Source organism: Coptis chinensis, chromosome 5 (assembly GCF_015680905.1).
Source record: "Coptis chinensis isolate HL-2020 chromosome 5, ASM1568090v1, whole genome shotgun sequence".
Taxonomy (NCBI): domain Eukaryota; kingdom Viridiplantae; phylum Streptophyta; class Magnoliopsida; order Ranunculales; family Ranunculaceae; genus Coptis; species Coptis chinensis.
Window position 1 is genome coordinate 81,096,379 of NC_141460.1, and position 20,169 is coordinate 81,116,547.

At 34.9% G+C, this 20,169-nt stretch overlaps 1 long non-coding RNA gene across 1 annotated transcript; it reads left to right on the forward strand.

Annotated features, from left to right (window-relative positions):
• The first annotated feature begins 3,835 nt into the window (after nucleotides 1-3,835).
• LOC147499243 (uncharacterized) lies at nucleotides 3,836-5,602 on the forward strand. Its single transcript, XR_015194446.1, has 3 exons — nucleotides 3,836-3,880; nucleotides 5,117-5,246; nucleotides 5,369-5,602. It is a non-coding gene; the product is annotated as an uncharacterized LOC147499243 (long non-coding RNA).
• The last annotated feature ends 14,567 nt before the right edge of the window (nucleotides 5,603-20,169 follow it).

Sequence of the window (20,169 nt, forward strand, 5' to 3'; positions counted from 1 at the left end):
AAAATAAATGGTGAAGGTGTTGGGTATAAATAGAGTAGAGTTTGAGAGGTGATTGGTGTAGAGTGGGATACATGGATTGCCAACGTGGAATTTAGTTTTTTTAGTATGTGGTGAATGTAGAAAGTGATTGGTTAAGAGAGTTGAATATGGATTGCCAACGTGGAGTTTGGTTTTGAGGACGCGGCAAATGTAAAAGATTTAAATTTTCGTGAGATTTGTAATTGGCGCTTTGACCCTACACGGACCAAAATATTTAAACCTAGAGAAAGTTGAAATGAGTGTGGAGGCCTTATCTGAAATAAATGGGCTTTGGAAATTGTTAAGAAGAAACCATAGAGCCTTTTTTGCAACTAACCCAAAAATAACGGATAAGAATGAAACCAAGGTTTGAGTGTCAATGATGTTTAAGCCAATCACAACACATTTTGATTTCAATTATAACAAACTCCTTTTGAATACCACATCAATGAGATATATTAGTCATGAAACATAACTAACACTAAGAAAAAAAAAATGAAACACCACGGCACTAGTAGAATATTATTAAAATTCACCAAAGAAAAAAATATATATAGGCAAAGAGTATGTTCAGGTCACGTAAACTAATTTACTTAAAGTCTCGTGAGCCTATTGTACTTCTCGTGTTCGTAAGCTTTGCCGGAAGGAACAAAACTCAAAAATGTGGAGGGGAGAGGGATGAAGATGATATGAAAGAGATTGAATAAAATGAAATGGGATGCCAACAAAGAAGACAAACTGCATAGAGAAGTGGGTCTTTAATGACATTCACCGACATCTATTACAATTTCCAATTTTCAAAGGTTTTCGAGTTCACATCTAGGCTTCTAGCTTGTCATCCAATTGCTGATCTTTACTCCTAACTGTTTCAGACACGTGTTGTTGTTTTAAGGGGAGTTGAGGTCTCGAGGGAGCTACCTAGCTACCTTCCTCATCCCAAGGGAGTTGAGAAAATTTTCGAATTTGTGTATAGATAAATATGCGGAACTACACAAGCTAACTCCTAGAAAAATTAAGTTTGTGATGGCACATAGGAAGCCCATTTGTTATAAGAAAATCACCCCAAGTCAAAATTGCTAGTAAATGAGCATCTATAAGATTGAGTAATATCTTGAAAGGAGTAGGTTTAAGATGCGGTGTAGAGAAGCTCTTCCAATTGAATTTGGTTCAAGGAGACGAACATTAATAATTCATCTGTAAATTCTCTAGTCAAAAAATAAAATAAAATAAAATTGAGGTGAAAACTCCAAACCCTATGGTCTAAATCTTTGCAAATTGCATTGGCAAATGACCGTATAAACTAAATAACATGTTAAACATCACTTACTTTACTTGAATTGCCAAATACATGCTTCATGATTCGAAGTCTGTAATTGTTGATATCATGAATATGGATGAAGTTATAAAACATACGTTATTATTTAGCAATACATTATGTAAGATATATTATTATTATTATTATTATTTGTAAAGTCTTACTAGCCGACGAAAAGAATTGGAAAAAATTAGAAACACTCTTGGCTCTCCAATCAAATCAGATTTTCCAAGAACACATTGAAACTAGTGGTGACAATCAATCTGGGCAAAAAATATATTCAAACAAGTTAGCCAAGACTACTTACTAAAACATCGAGAGGGAAAAAAAAAACTTACTTTGGAGGGAGTGGGCCTTATGGTAAAGTAAAGTTGCAAACATAAAAATTGTTGAGTCGAACAATTGAACCAATCTGGATTGTCCTATAATGAACTAAATTATTCTTGCTAGGAAGAATCATTGCATATTGAAAATATATTCCATCGGATATATGAAAAGCGCAACATTCAAGGTTGTTAACCCCTCAATTATGATTTCTCCCTCCTCGAGGGGCGAAAGTAAAACCAACTACTTGAATAATTCGCTTCTCACCTTATCCACCAATTAATTTATCTCTACATATCTTCTCTATTGTATTGTCCGTTAAAGTATAATTTCTCATCTCCAGTAATCATTAACCCTAATAATAACAATAAATTGTTAAATAAGGCGAAAAAGAATTCGAAACAAAATAATAAAAACCGTATTGAGACTCACTCACCTTCTGCACTGTGGCTTCCCATGGTGACCAGTGACAAATTGACGTTGAACGAGGTATAATTTTTAACATTATTACATTATTATTGTTAGCATCATGCATGTGTGATGCACGTATTAACAATACATATTTATAGATTAGAGTAGCAAATGGAACCTCAGGAGGTAGGTTTTGTAACTATGATAGGCACAATATTTTTTGAAAGAAAAATATTATGTGTACAGTTGCGTAATAACAAAAGATCAATATGAGAATTGATATAGCAAAAGATATTTTATATATACTAAAATATAGTTTAAAACCAAAATCATCCTATGTACAGGTCAAAAAATTTGTGAGATTTGTAATTGGCGCCTTGACCCTACACCCTACACGTACCAAAATGTTGAAACCTATAAAGTTCAAATTAGTGTGGAGGCCTTATTGGAAATAAATGGGCTTTGGAAATTCTTACAAAGAAGCCCATAGAGGGGTTTTTTTTTAATATATATATTTGACAATCATCACACTATTAGAACTCACCATGATTTTTGGAAAGGCTATTTGAGAATTGAGATTCACCAATTGAGAGTCCGTGCACATAGATACACTGATGCAATGGTGCTTCAGGATTCTATGAAAATGTTATACAACCTTCATAGCTTGAGAGTTTTAACTTCTATCCAAAAGTAAAAAAGCTTGAGAGTTTTAACCTCCATTGCCCATTCTACGTGCTTTTTTATGTCTAATTTCATCTCATAGTAACAACTTACAAAATAGTCTGTAACAATGAGCGAACACAAAAGTACATAACGTATTGGTTTATAAAAAGAGGAAAACCAAATCCCTTAAACAACAGTCCCTTAAAGTGGCATAAATACAAAATAGTTTGATAAAACCACTTTCATATTGTTTTCCTTCTAAATGAATAAAAACATACCAACCAGAAAACACATTAAAACTTCAAACAGGTCCTAAGAGATAGGACTTCTACATTGGAGAAGTAAACTCTTTGGCCAAATCAAAATTTCTTCCTCAATGTGCCACAACTTTGAAATGGAATGATCGTGAGGGGATATATGGAAGCTCAATACTTGGATTGAAAATGAAATTCACATAAACTTTGAAGTTTCCCCTCCCTAATGATTTCTCGCCTAACTTTGTTGTAGGATTGATGTCTTCCACTATGCCTCTAGCCACGGTCTAGAGTGGCCAACCTCCACGCAAGTCCCATTCTCTGCCAATGTATCCACAATCGACCTGGAAGTCAAAAGTAAATACTTAGAAGTTATAACAACAATTAGAAATATATAAGAGTGTCATATGTCATGATCTCAATATATTTACGATAAAGAAATGTTCGGCAACTCTCTCCAAATGCCTAACAAATATTATGATTAAAGGGAAAACTTACTTCTAAAGACAACCCAACTGGGTCTCTCCACTACACCAGATTGGCTAATGAAAGACACCTTAAAAGACGCGATAGTAATGCCGAATCTTTGGACGCCGTAACAAGCGCCGTTTCTTTCACAAACGTAGTTCGTTTTTTTTTTAAACACTCCGAAAAGAAAAGCCCAAAACGAAATAAAAGAAGTCCAAAACCCAAAACGCATTTCACAAAAGAAAAAAAGAAATGGAAGCTCTTTGTTTCATTCCATTTCTCCAAAAAGAGGACACCACTCCTCGATTAAAAGGCGAATTCATTTTTCAAAAAACCAAAAATATGAAAAAAGAGTGATTCCACTCTCTGTCTATCGACAAATGATTCCACTCCCTTTTTCGTTGTCAAAGGAGTTTTGGTCAATAAGGTGAATTTTCGGTCTCCTCAATCTAATGTGAAACCCTAGGTTGTTGAATTTATTTAATCGACGCAGATATCTATACTTTCGATGTTGATTTTGATTATTGTTATATGATTTTGATAGCTACTTATTTAAAATGATTTTGATTGATTTTGATTGATTATGATTTTGATATCTATACCCTAGGTTGTTATATGATTGTTAATTTTGACATTGATTTGATGATTAATGTGAATTTTGTTAATTTGTAGCTAGAGCGTGGGATATATTTTTAATTAATTAATTTGTAGCTTGCACTGTTAGTATGGTCTTGGTGTTTCGTTTCTTCGTCTTGCATGCCTTGGTATGTTTTTCCAAGTTATGTTGATATAGTGGGAACGAGTTATCTTTTGTTTAGTACAAGTAGTAGTGGATGGAAAATAAGTTGGTTGATTTTGAGAAGTGATATACAAGTTGATTTTGGCTTGACATGCGTTTAAATTTCATTGATGATGTCAACAGTTGTCTGTTATGCTCAACCTAAATTACATCTATATAGCTCGATGGTAACGCATTGGTCATCAAAAACCTGAAACCATATAAGATGTACTCATAGGATTTCTTTGCATTTTTCATCTAGACAACATAAATGTAATGGAAGCGATTAGATTACAATTTGAAGACCGTGTTGCAATTGAGTGACTTTATGTTAGTTTGTAAGTGAACCTGAGTAAACTTAGAGCGATTTAATCTGTTGTAAATTTGACAAAATGAATGGAAAGATGTTTGCCATATTGTGGAGATTTACTTGCCATGCGTGGATAGCTAATTATACAAGGTAAAATTTGAGGAAATTTAAACTTTTTGAGTCCTTAGAATGACATAGCAGGTACATGTGTACACGACCATTTAGATTTGACCCTATAATATGACAACCAAGCACACATTAGCTTATCAAGTAGGCAATTGATTATTATATTTCACGGTTCTTTAGATATTATCTTATCATATGTCGTAAGAAGAAAGTGCTTTAGTAATTAGAATGTATGTGTTTAAATCTCGTAGTGTACTAAAAATACATGGTTGTATATGGAGTTTGTATGGTTGCTAATGTTTTGATGTAAACCGGCTTTCAAGTATATTAATGGAATACAAAATCTGTAAATGGTTTTGTGAATAAGCTCTAAGTCCTTCGACACCAGCAAAGGGTCATAGTATGCTTGGGAACTTGACTTTTATTTACTTTGTTGTTCTTTTATGCAGCTGCCGATGTTTTCTTGTGGAGGAACAAGAAGATTTCTGCTGGAGTGCTTGGAGGGGCAACTGCTACATGGATAAAAACCAATAATTCATTTATGTTGCACTAATGATTTTGAAGGTTTTGTGAATATGTGTGAGTAGTTGATAAAATGTTAAATTGATTTGTGATTCTTCTGTTCTAATGTATGGTTCATATACAGTTATGTCTTGGAATGTTACTCAATTTCTTCTCTTCTGTTTTTTTTAATGTTGCAGGTCATTAACTAGGTGGGACCTTATTCGTCGTGGAAATCGTCTACTTAGTTTTTTTTTTTAATGTGGGCAGTAGTAACAGGCAGATTGATACTTTACTAAGAATGATTCATAGAAAACAATGGTCATCTTCTAGTTGTGCGATGAAAAAGTCATTTTCTTTTATTATTGTTGTTGGTTTTAATATATTGAATGTATTCATTGTTTTGAAGTAATGAAATCTTTTATTTACTTTGAGTTTTGCATGGATTCTTGTCTTCTTCTTGCTTTGTGTTTGAATGGTAGTGTAGGTTCTCTTTACTAGGATTGCAGGAAGGTGCACCAAGTCAACATCCACGGTTGTTTTCTTTTTACTCCCCATCAGTTGAATTGTCCGCAGATTCAGCTGGGTCAAATAGGGCCTCGGTTGAGTACTTTTGGGCGACACCGGAAGCTCATTGAGCCCTGAATGTCCAAGTCAAATGTCCGCTTTTTTTAAAAAACTAAAACCCAAAACCACGCCCCAAAAGTGATCGCTTCAAAAACTACTGCCTCTAAGGAGTGGTTCTTTTCAGAAAGTGGCAAGTGTGTTTTCCAAGGAAAAAAAGACGCTTTGCAGAGTGTGGTTTAAAATATAAGACATGCTTATAAACGGGTCACCATCCGACAGTTTCTGTGCGAGGTTTTTTAGGATAAAAGACTCATTGTACATGTCTTTCTTAGGTAATTCTGTTGTAGTGCTCTTACTAACCTTAATGGTAGCTTGAGCTCTTCAAACTCTAAACATTTATTTTTTATAATCATCACTTGCCTTTGGCAAATATTTTCAAGCTTGAGGTATTGATGTCACTCACCACAAAAAGATTACATAAAGTTAATCTATTTAACTCTTACAATTCCATAAAGGTTGTTTAGAACTTCATCAATTAATTGGCAAGTAGCAACTAACCCGAAAATAATGGGTGAGAGTGAAACCAAAGTTTATCAAGGTGTCAATGATGTTTAAGCGAGTATATCACAACACATTTTGATCACAATTACAACAAACAATTTTTTTAATTGAATACCACATCACTGGGATATATTAGTCATGAAACATAACTAACACGAAAAAAAAATAACATGGAACACCACTACACTAGTAGAATATTATTAAAGTTCACCAAGGAAAAAAAAAATGTAGGCAAAGAGCATGTTCAGGTCATGTAAACTAATTTACTTAAAGTCTCGCGAGCTTATTGTAATTCTCGTGTTCGTAAGCTTTGCCGCAGTGGAGGGAACAAAACTCAAAAATGTAGAGAGGAGAGGGATGAAAATGATACGAATGAGATGGAATAAAGTGAAATGGAACGCCAACAAAGAATAAAAACTATAGAGAGGAGTGGGTCTTTAATGACATTCACCGACAACTATCACAATTTCCAATTTTCAAAGGTTTTTGAGTTCACATATAGGCTTCTAGCTTGTCATCCAGTTGTTGATCTTTACTCATAATTGTTTCAGACACGTGTTGTTGTTTTAAGGGGAGTTGAGGTCTCGAGGGAGCTACCTAGCTACGTTCCTCATCCCAAGGGAGTTGAGAAATTTTTTGAATTTGTGTATAGATAAATATGCGGAACTACACAAGCTAACTCCTAGAAAAATTAAGTTTGTGATGGCACATAGGAAGCCATTTGTTATAAGAAAATCACCCCAAGTCAAAATTGCTAGAAAATCACCTTGTCCACCAATTAGTTTATCTCTACATATCCTCTCTATTGTATTGTCCATTAAATTATAATTTCTCATCTCCGTTGCTTTTTCTTCATTAACCATTAATAACCCTAATAATAAATTGTTAACTAATAATAATAATAATAATAATAATAATAAATTGCAAATTTTAAACAATTAAAGAGTTTGCATATACTCACGGACCACGGATTATATATTTACTCCGTTTTCTATGCACCTAGGGCTAGCTAAGGGTGTTAAAAGGGTCAGGCCCTCAAACCATAAAAGCCCTCATGACAAAGGGCCGGGCCAGCCCGCCTCTAATGTGTGTTGAAGGCCGGGTCTAGTAGAGTCATGACATAAATACGCAAGCCCTTACCCACCCCTCGGCCCTCAATTTTGAGGGCCAAATAAGGGTCGAGCCCGGTCAAATTATATACTACTAATTTACTTAATTTTTTTAATTATGTATATCAATTTCAACTAACTAATTAAGGATATAAAACTTATTTAATTTTTATACTTTTAGAAAATGAGATATAGAGACGGTGGAAGAGATGATAGCTTTACACTTTCCATAATTAACGCTACTGTGTTAGAATTGCATGTTAACGTTGTCTTTATATGACCTATGTACCTCTCTTTCATTAATTACAAAAAATGTATATGTTATGTTTTAATATACTTTTTATTAAATACTAATTGTAGTAAAAAAAAAGTTGATATGACCTAGATAATTAAGTTAGAAAACATATATGTAATGTAAAATAACAAAAAAAAATAAATATGAGGGCCAAGTGAGGGCTTAATGAGGGTCGGACTCATGTTCCAGAACCTAGGCCTAGCTCGCCCCTGATAGGCTTGGCCGGGCCGGCCCACCCCTCAAATCTATGAGGGCCAACTTTTGCGAGCATTTTTTAGGGCAGGGTCGGGCCAGATTGAGAGGCTGAGCGCTGAATTATCACCCCTATCTAGGGCTGTCAATTGGTTTTGATAACCTGATAACCAAACCGATAAAAAACAGTTTGGGTTTTGGTAATTTGGTTTGTACTCTACCGAACCGAACTGAACCGATATAATATTGGTTTAGTTTTAGGTTTGTCCTCCACCAAACCAATATAAACCCAAACCGATAAGATGACATTTTAGTAATATTTATGATTAATTTTGTATAGTTTTTATCAATTGTGTGGCTAAAATTAATCGATTTGATTTAAGATTTAATTGATTTTATAGTTTTCGGTTCGGGTCAGTTCAAATTCGGTTTGCAATATATTTTATCGGTTCAATTCGATTTCGGATGAAATATAATATTATCGGTTCGGTTTGATTTCGGGTACCCAATTATCTTATCGATTCAGATTCGGATTTTCCAAAACCCGACCTAAACCGATCCATTGACAGCCCTATACGCACCCCAACTCTATCTACTCACACCCCACTTGGTTGAAGGTCTGTTAAGAATTTGAGACATGTAACTCGCCAAGATGACGCGGCAGGGGATCATCAACACTGCTAGCGATGATTAAGCCCCTAATGCCGGTGATGACTAGAGTTATTCTCCTTGCCATTTGAAAGATCTAACATCTTTAATTTCTTTGGAATAGGAAAATGTAATAGTTCATTCTAAGTTTTAAGTGGTGGATATGGTTGCAAAGTTGCAATGCTGAATTTTGTCTCAAGTTAAACTCTTCTAATATGTAATGGTTGAATTTATTTCTCGCTGTCATGCATGTTTTCGTACTGTGTTCTTTAACTAGAGGTTGTGCCCTAGGCCCTAGCCCCTAGAGAAAATTGTTGTGAATTCTTTAAGATGTTATATTTCAAAGGTTGTCAGGTTGGTATGCCTAATGAAGCCAAACAGATTACGGGAACTGTGTCGACAATGATTTTGATCCTAATGTGTAGTCCCCCAGTTTAAGATGAAATGTGAATGCTCGTGTGACTTTTTGATCAAAAAAAATTGTCCAAGCTTCATGTGGAAGGATTCTTATGGGTCCTTGAAAGGCCAAGGATCTTCATCTTGCGGATAACCATCTCCACCAATTCACCGAGGTAAAGACACTATTTGATGTACTTACATGATTTATTTTGATTTTGTTTCTGATCGATATGATTGTGCAAGATTGAAGCAAGTATTAGTTATGAGTTTTAATATGTAATACCTGCAAGACATATTAGAAGATGATAATGTGATTCTAAGCAAATGGAGAATACCTGCAAGACATATTAGACATCAGGTGGTAAGACAATGCACTTGGGAATTGCCTGAATGTGACACCATCAAAGTTAATTGTGATACCGGGGAATGCTGGCCTTGGAGAATACCGGGGAATGCTGGCCTTGGAGTTGTCTATAGGAATAGTAGTGGTGACTTTATGTTGGTAATGTGGAGGAAGTTGGGAATCAACACCAACTACTTAGCTGAATGTTTGGCCATACTGGAGGGTATAGAATGTGCAGTACAAAGGGGGTGGTGCAAATTATGGGTTGAATCTGACCCGGAAGCTGCCATTCCTGCATTTGGAATTGGGAACCTGCCATGGTACCTGCGGTGATGGAACGTTTGCAAGAGAAAACTTTTTAACCTGAAAATCACATCTACGTGGAGGGAAGTGAACTTCTCGGCAGATCAGGCGGCAAACCATGCAATAACCATGACTGACAATAGGACCTTTGTACATGAAGGCAAGCCCATGTGGTTGTCCAAGTGGGAGGTCCCCAGTATGAATTACCTTAGATTTGCACACTAGAGTGGGAACTGATGTCTCAGGTTTCCCTAGTTTTCATTGTACTTTTTCTTTTTCCCTTGTACATTTCCATGTAACTTCTTTCTCATTTTAATACAAAATCTTGCTCACTTAGAAGAAAAAAAAAAACTCCTAGGAAGACAGCCAATGCAAAGGTTTATAGGCGGTGCCACACTCTAATAATTACCAAGTTTGCTATTAAAAGGATATGGAGAGAAGTAATCTCTTGTCACTTTTAAACTACATATACGTCTGTTCAAATTTCCCTTCTGAATGTATGTAGTAAATCGAAATGTGCCATTTCTTTTATTTCAAGTAGAACTAAATATTTATTGTGTGTTCTTTGTGGTTAGCGTTCAATATCATATGCGTTTAATATGCTTGAGATCTATCCCTTTTGGATGTTAAATTCTATTTTCCCATCTTGCTTATTCTGCTAAAGTCGATTTGAATTATCTGTTTATTTTTGTTGGCCTTCTCGGTCTTGCATTGTTTCTTCTCAATGGTTTGACATAGATACACCTGCAGGTATAGTGAAGGCTAAAAATTGAAAACCAAAACTTTGTTTTGTATCGAATTCTGATTTGTGCTATTCTTGAGAAGTAGTCTAATGTAATGTTTTCTGAACGTTACAGTTGGATTACTTAACTTTGTGTTCCTTGAATTGTTTGATATATTGTGGATGTCTACTAGTGATTCAGATAATGTCCCAGCTTTGGCTATTGGATCTTTTGCAGTTTGTGGATTGACAGGCCGGGTCTTAAAACAGGGGCATTTGTTTTCTTTTTTATGAGTTGAATTCACAGGGTATGATGCGCAGCATCATTGAACTAAATCATCCCCTCCCCTGCGCCATGTAAATGTACCAAAAGGAAAATAGGACAAAAACATAAAAGAGTTTTGTTTTCACGAACTGGTGCAGTGTACAAGATACAGAATGTCTGATGGTTCCTTGGGATCGCATGATGATCTCTGAACTCTTAAAAAGGATGGTATTCCTACAATCTCACGTATTTGTAGTTATGTTGAATAATTGGATAAGCACTCTGAAAACGAACAAGAACTTGTTGCAATTGCATAATAATGCAAGAGATGATAGTATATGACCATTGAAATATCTATTTTTGTTAATGTTTGAGGGTATCTTATTTTTCAGGTGCATACATACCTCCAAACGTAGGCATATATACTGGTTAGGGAAGTGTCAAGTTGTATTGCAGTTAATTGATGGACTCCTAGCACTTATTGGGTCACCCCCTGCAACAACAGTAACAACGGTAATGTGGAGTTTCTACAAACATGTTCATGTCTTTGCCTTTCTTTGGTTTACTTGAAGTCGTGATATGCGGATGTTCCTGTGTTTCTAGTTCCTACCATGATCTTGTCCAAACTCTTAAGTACAGAGAAGTGCACAATCAAATAGGAGCAGGAAAGATGATGGACATCCTGAGCAAATCAAGAGATGGTGATTTTGGTAGCCATTAATTTTTTTAGTTTTTACACTTTAAATGTGATGGAACTTGTAGCAAAAGGATTGATTATACTTTCTAAGCCCATACATAAATCAATCGCCTATACGGATGTTTAACAGACTTTTGATATTAATATTGATTTCATTCGGAACTCTACAAGTTTAAAAATGTTGAATCTGGGTGTATGCTACTGCTACCTAAGAAATTATGAAATTTTGTTGTGCAACTAAAACACGACATTATGGGTGCACACTGTTAGGACTTGGGACAAATGTTTTCTAAGGGGTTTCATACTTTCATGAGAGCAAAGTGTCATAAACCAGCTTCGCTGGTATGAAGACTATGCGTTATCTGAGATCTTTACTATCCCTTGGAATTTTATGCATATATACAAAGATGGAGTTGGTTTTTCTATTAGAGCCATGGTTGATTCTTGAATTACTGACAGACAAATTGTGCTCCCATCCTCCCATTACTTCAACTACCAAATGATTGTCTCCTTGATCGAGTTGCTGCCTATATCAGTGCAGTTGCGGGGATCTATTTGAAAGAGTCGAGAAATCCTTCAGCATTGGCCTGATCAGTTTGCAACGAGCATTCTCTCTATGACTCTATCCCTCCAAGCAGATATGTAAAACAGGATACTAAATATTGGTCAGCTGATAAACAAGTCTACATAAAAGTCTTGTCACAATCGTATGCAGTGTGATCCTTCTACAACGGTTTACTTTTGATAGGCACCATTTTCGTGAATATCATCAATATAATCCTGTCTCTGTGGGATCTCCTAGAGTGGTAAGGGGATTTCTTTTCAAGGTGTAATTTTGCTCGGTCAAGTTGTTCTACAATGGATCTTCATTCGATACGGTGGTCTAACTTCCTCTAATGGATTCTGGTGAACGATTAAAGTACGTGAATCAATTGGATGAAGATCTGGACCTGCCTTTGTAATTGTTATACGGGTTACTTGCGCAGCAAGCAATCATGCTAGATTTCAGTACTTGAATCATCTTATCAGTTATGTTTTTAAGGTAAAGTAGTTGATTTCCATTGCTATAAACGCTGCTGGAGCTTCACGAACTCATGCTTTCCGGAAGAATTCTATTGGGTCGGGTTCAATGGAAGCCACCCATGGTTTCTATAAGCTAAACACAAGTGGTGCTTCAGTAGGAACTACAGGACCTTTTGTTGCAGGAGTTCCATATAAAAAAAGGGTTAAGTAGTACTACCCCCCACTAGATGAGCTAATTGGGATTTCTCCTCCACTAGATGGGAAATTAGGGTCCCCCCTCCCCCAAACACACGGTCAACTTGGTTTGACGGTTAACTTTTAAGTTAAATGGCTGAAAATGACACAATTGCCCCCACCTAATTAAAATTGAACATTTGTTTTTTGAAAATAATAAGGGCATTTGTGTAATTTTTAGTTGCTTGACTAACGGTCAATCCAAGTTGACCACATGTTTAGGGGGAAAACCCTAATTGGCCATCTAGTGGGGGGAAAATCCTAATTGGCTCATCTAGTGGGGGGTAATAGTAGTTAACCCAAAATACCCTATAAAAAAACATGTGCGCAACAAGTTAGATATTTGTTTGGGAAATGAAGTGCAGATGCATTTAATTGACTTTTTTTTTATCATATTAAATAAATGTCAAGAGGATAGTTTCTTAACAAATTCTGCAATATCAGATGCATTTCCTTCAAGAGTCATCGGGTTTGCCTTGAATATTTAATTTTAATATGCCTTCATGCAATTCATTTGTATTTTGTAGCATGTCCCTTCTCTTTCTTGATGTTGTCCTCCCAAATGAAACCCTTGCAATGAGGTACGTCTTTGCAAATAAGGAACCTTTCACCCTTACGGCCTCACCCCATTATTTGCACTAGTGAGAATTCTCATTCCTTTTGGGCAACCATTTAGGCAAGGAAAATCCAGCCATGGACAGTCCATTTTGGAGTGCCCATGTTCGCTCACATTCGAAGCAATTATATCCAGCCTTTTGTATAAAAAAAACAAAATTTAGAACATTGTCACAAAATGGAAGTAAATAAAATACACGCCAAATCGGAAAAGAAATTGGGAAAAGATTGAGTCTAAAATTCAAAGCTAAAACGAAAGTAAAGGGAAAAAGAAGATAAGGAGCAGAGAGAGAACTTTCGAAAGTTTTTGTAGTATAGATAAATATGGTACTTATTTTGTTGTAAGGCTACCTAAATACCTAATTATTTTTCGAGTTTGTGGCTTGTGAATTTGGATTTTACAATTGTAACTCCTAGAAATGAAGTTGTATGGTGGTATGTACATAGGAAGTCCACCTGATCTGTTGTAGAAAATCATCCCAAGTCAAGATTGCTAGTAAATGAGCATATATAAGACGAGTAATATTCTGGAAGGACTGGGTTTAAGATATGTTTGTAGAGCAGCTCTTCCAATTGAATTTGGTTCAAGGAGACGACCACTATGGAGAGGGAACATTAGTATCCACAATAAGAGAGAGGGGTCCCTATGCGATTCCCGAACAATTAACGATCGAATTATTATCAATGTTTCTTGAGAAGTAGTTTCTTGTTATGTTTTCTCAACGTTGCAGATGGTCGAATTAATTGACTTTCTATGCTTGAAATTGTTTAAATAATATAGTGGATGTCAACTAATGATTTTAGATAATGCCCCAGGCTCCCAACTTTGGTTAATGCCTATTGGTTCTTTTGCAGTTTGTGGATTGACAACGTCTTGCTCGCAAGTCATTGTAAAGGGATCATCTTTTGATTTATTTAATACAATCAGGAAATCAGGATGGAGAATTGGAGATGCTTGCCAAATGTTTGAAATGAGTGGAGGCCTTATTGGAACAGAGTAACAATAAAAAAAAACGGTTAATTTGTAAACATCACATTTCACCCTGTGCCGTTTGCCTTGTATTCTTGTTCCGTTGATATTTCACCTAATACCAAAATTACCTCTGAACCAAAGATATAACAAGTATTTAACAATAGCTCTTTTTCAAGAGTAAATAGGAAAAAGACAAAATGTAATAACGACTCTTTTTAGGGGTAATTTTGGAATACTAACGAAACTATAATGGAAGTCATACGGCGCACGGGGAGATTGTGATGTTTACAAATGTGGGAGGTTTATTATAAACTGGTGACAAATGTGGGGTGGGGGGTTAGACAAATTAACCCTAAGAGAAAAAGGTGGTGGACTGGTGGTGGTTGGAAAAATAATAAAAGGTTCTGTCTAAATAACCACGTAATAAACAAAGAGTTCTCCTCACAAGGAGGGCTGAAAACCAAATAAATTTAAGGAAAAAATACAAATGAAAAGACACTTTAGCCTTCGTCTTTTTCCCCGTCTCTTTCAACAATTTCAAACTTTATATTTGTTACAAATTTGCATTATGATATTTATTGTTAGTTTAGACACTCTACCAAACTAACACCCATAAATCAATGATGAGAATTTTATATTGTTCGTCAAAAGTATTGACTTCAATGTTGAACGGTGAATACCCCAATTCTAGAAATATATATTGTTTTGGCTGATATCTCAATGTTGAACAATGAACACCCCAATCCTTATACTAAAATCATTAAATTTGTTACCATGCGGGATTTATGTATTTCAAATCCAATAACTTTGATTGTAGGAACAACTATGAATTGAAAATTATTAAAACTAGTAGTTCAATCAAACAAATTAACGAAACACTCTTGCATTGATTGTTGATCCGTGTTCAATAGCATGGAGGGAAAAATAATGTGAACAAAGGGGAAGAAGATGACTCGGATTTTACATTTGTTTTTGTGTTGACAACTGACTCTACATTGAGATTCGTTCACGCTATCCAACGGCTCTTGGCAAGTGTGCTCTAAATGGATATCATTTGTCATAAACAAATATAAACATGGCAAACGATAAGAAGAGATCGATCTCTCCTTCAATTAGAACGCACTTGTCAAGAGCCGTAAGATAGAGTGCACAAATCTCTATGCGAATAAGTTAACATAAAAACAAAAGTAAATTCTAATCATCTTCTTCCCTATATTCCCATTGTTTTTCCCTCAATATATCAAACGCATATTAGCAATCAATATGAAACCACGACAACATTGTTTCGTTAATTTACTTGATCAAACTAATAACTTAATAATTTTCACATTTTGTTGTTGTAATAATGAAAGCTTTAGGAAGTGCATGCAATATATAATTCATGTGTGGTGTTTACTGTTCAACATTAAAAATAATGATTTTGCTGCTTATCTAGCCATTACAAATTTCTGATTTGATTTATGGGTTTTAATAACATAAACAAAAGTTGAGAACTTGAGAAGAAAACAAGTGTCATTTTGGTTGTATTTTTTCCTTCTTCAATTGTTTTCATTGCTTGCCGCTTCACATATAAACAAAATGGCTTTGTTTTCTCTTTGTAAAAACCAAAAACCATTTAATTTTGTAGTTCTGGTTCCGGTTGTTAGTAATTCTTCAAAATTATGGAACCATACCCATGACCACCGATTCCTAGCTTGCAGGTACCCATCGGTTATGGTTCTTTATTTCGGTTCTTAAAAGATTATTCTTATACACATTTTTTTATTAGTTTTATTAAGAAAATTTGTACTAGAAACACAATAATACCACACGGGATAAACGGATCTGTTGACATATTATCTCATAAAGCAATACTGCTAGAGGACTACTATCAATGGGAAGGAGATCCTCCTCTGTGGCTAGTGGATGCTATAAGTATAGACAAAGGCACCACCCCCACCTATACAGGTCCACATCCTAATATATAATATATCGTTAGTTACAAAAAAAAAAAAAAAAAAAAAAAAAAACCACACGAATGACTCAATTTTCAAAAAATCATATAAGTAATTATATCATTTCAATAATACGTGATGTAAAATCATAATTTTAAAGTAAACAAGCTATACTTTTAAATTATTTATAACGTTAAATACTACATATTACACTAACAAATAAAATTATAAATTTTCCTGAGTTTATGCTCATGATATTTTTCTTCTTCAATTATTCAATATATTCTAAGAGCTCGATCACGCTATTCGTAGTCCCAACCAGAGGCATATGGAATCGTTTTTATTAAAACACAAAAAGTTTGACGCAGACCAAAAAGTATAAATTGCAAGAAAGTGGTAAAAGTCACATAATAACCTTTATTTGTATGTGGCTTTTGTTTCCAGAATTCCAGTCAATGGGCAAACCCGTAACCGTAATATTTTCCTTTTTCCAGCTAATCAAATTTCAATATAATCACATTGGGTTTTAGCGTTCAATCTACTCCATAGTTTTTCCACATTGTTACGCTAATCATTGTCTTTACTCATTATAAAATAAGTAGTTAGATAAAAAAAAAGATGTCGTCAACAACTTGTTCACCAGCCCAACCTAATAAAAAAAGATGCTACACTTGTAAAATTGTTAGTACGTACTCGTTGGTATATTTATGTGTATTGGATTCGCCATAAGAAGTCCATTGATGGTCAAGTTAGTGTTCCTGGAGATGTGCCAACTAGCCATCAACCAGCTATTGATAAACTTGATTTAGAGTTCATTAAAAGGGAGAAGTCGAGAAAAGAATTGTCATTGGCAGATCAAATCCGAGTTGCAAAGAAGAAAAGGGCAGAATCTGCTAAGAAGGAAGAACTGGCAAAAATTTCCTCCAATCTCATAATGGATAGCAGAGTAGAAGAGTTGGTTTGCAACGTGCAATAACAGGTCATAGGGTGCTATGATGTAAGGTCGCAGACTTATGAATAGAATAGCAAAAAATATTTATCTAACAAAAATGCGACAAACAATAATCATTATATATATTTCTACTCATAGAAATTTCAACTTCTAATTAAACTTAAGAGGATTTATGGTAGAGATTACTTAGCTTAACTCTTGTGGTGCTTAATTACTCCAATTTCATGAAATTCCTTAGAATTCGCTTCCAATTCAACGCCCCACTAAAAACCCTATCTTGTATTGTACGAGGTGGATGAGTGTACACCTCAAAATTGTGAGAGGGAGACCAAGAAATAGAAACCCCCAAATTCGAGAGAGAGAGAGAGAGAGAGAGAGAGAGAGAGAGAGAGAGAGAGAGAGAGAGAGAGAGAGAGAGAGTCCCCCTTTTTCTATTTTCCCTGCCCTTATCCCCTAATTCCTTGCCATCCATCCGCCTTAGGCCCAAAAGACCCAACTCGTCCCAAGGCCCAACAAAAATGGGGTTTTACATATTTCCACCCTTAAAAGAATTTCATCCTCGAAATTCATGCTCAAGGTTGCACACTATAAAGTGGCTAACCACAAACAAAAAGATTGTCCACAACTCAAGTTACATCGTCATATAAATCAAATAATCAATACGCAAATATGCTAGGGAAAAAATGCTAAAGGTTATCGTAGAAAGATTATTTAAAACAACATACTTCAAAAGAATAACATACTCAGTCAAAAGAAAGTGAGATTCCAAACACTCTTAGAGAGACACCATTCAAATTGGAGGCCCAACTACATATACATTTTATAAAAAAACAATTTTCACAAGCTTCACAATCATGTCAAATTCTCAATTAAAATTAAATGAGTAACCACCAACATTAGACAAATATAAAATCAAATAAGCACACAACCATTCTACCAATTTCAACAAATAATAATAATAAACAAACTATTTATACGACAACCCAACAACCAAATCCTACTATACTAGGAAACAACTAGTGCAATATCTACAAGCTTCATAGAGTCATTCTTTTCGATAACCATTTTCGCTATTATCGATATATTTCCAAACAATCACTTAACCAAGGCCCAAAATAAGGGATTTTACAGGGGAGCTATCTACCTTCCTCATCCCAAGGGAGTTGAGAAAATTTTCAAATTTGTGTATAGATAAATATGCGGCACTACACAAGCTAATGACATGGGTGACTGCATACGTTGTGAGGCTACTTAAGTTTGTAGCTTATGAATTTGGATTTAACAACTGTAACTCCTAGAAAAACTAAGTTTGTGATGGCACATAGAAAGCCCATTTGTTATAAGAAAATCACCCCAAGTCAAGAAGATTGCTAATAAATGAGCATCCATAAGATTGAGTAATATTCTGAAAGGAGTAGGTTTACGATACGGTGTAGAGAAGCTCTTCCAATTGAATTTGGTTCAAGGAGACGAACACTAATAGTTTGTCTGTAATTTCTCTAGTCAAAAAAAAAAAAATGAGGTGAAAACTCTAAACCCTATCGTCTAAATATTTGCAAATTGCAGTCGTAGTTGACCGTATAAACTAATAGATAACATGTTAAACATCACTTACTTTACTTGCCAAATACATGCTTCATGATTCTAAGTCTATAATTGTTGATGTCATGAATATGGATGAAGTTGGTTAACAAATATATATATATATATATGAAGTTATAAAACATACATTATTATTTAGCAATACATTATGTAAGACATATATTAAGTTTTACCAGCGGACGAAAAGAATCGGGATAAATGAGAAACACTCTTGGCTCTCCAATCAGATGAGATTTTCCAAGAACACTGAAACTAGTGGTGACTATGATCATCCTGGGCAAAAAATTCAAACAAGTGAGACAAGACTAGTTACTTTCATATGGAAAAGGGAAAAAAAAAAAAAAAAAAAAAACTTTACTTTCGAGAGAGTGGGCGTTCTGGTAAAGTAAAATTGCGAAGATGAAATTTGTTGAGTCTAACAATTGAACCAATCTGAATTGTCCCAGAATGAACTAAATGATTCTTACTAGGAGGAATCATTACATACTGAAAATATATTCCATCGGATATATGAAAAGCGCAACGTTCAAGTTTGTTTATCCCTCCTTTCTGGTTTCTCCCTCCTGGAGGGGCGAAAGTAAAGCCAACTACTTGAACAATTGGCTTCTCGCCTTGTCCACCAATTAATCTATCTTTACATATCCTCTCTATTGTATTGTCCGTTAAACTAGAATTTCTCATCTCCGTTGCATTTTCTTCAGTAATCATTAACCCTAATAATAATAATAATAATAATAAATTGTTAAATAAGGCCTAAAAAGATCAATAATAAAACCGTGTTAAATAAGATCTTAAAAATAATTTTTAACATTTTATTAACCGTTATGATTGAGACTCACTCACCTACTTCTTGATACAATACACACGCACCCCTTTGATATAATTTTTAACATTTTATTACATTATTATTATAGGTTTGTTCGATTATATTTGCACCCACTTGGTTGAGGTCCACTTAGTGTGGAGTGGGTGCTCTGCTGTAATAATACGAAGAAAAACTACATTGGTTACCCCAAAACCCCATTTCAAGTTTCCCCTTTGTGGCTTTGTTGTATTGTTGTGGTTGTTGCGGTTACATGAAATATATTACACTTTGAGACACACGGTTATGCTACTGTGTATCTTTAAAAGCAAGCTTTGGTTTTTTTTTTTTTCTTATGTATGTTTGGAACTACTTACAATCTTGAGCGCTACTTGTGAGGAGAGATCTCTCCTCATCAGGACTCTATAAACATCCATTAAACAAACATTTAATAGTTTGACCATATTACACAACAAAAAAAGGTGCATTTATGATATTCTATTTGTAGCCTCTTCGTTCCCCTTAATACTTTTAATTTTCCTCCCAAATGAAAGCAGGCATACCTCGTCTATCTTCGTTCCCTTAATACTTTTATCCGTTTCCCTTAATTCCATTCGTACCCATTTGCAAACAAAGAATCGCAACAATACCTCGTTTATATATCTCCTAATTTCAATAGCATTTCTTAAATTACTAACGTGATTATGTTTATATTATACATTTTTGTATCTCTTGATCCACATCTTCAATTCCCCAAAACTTTATC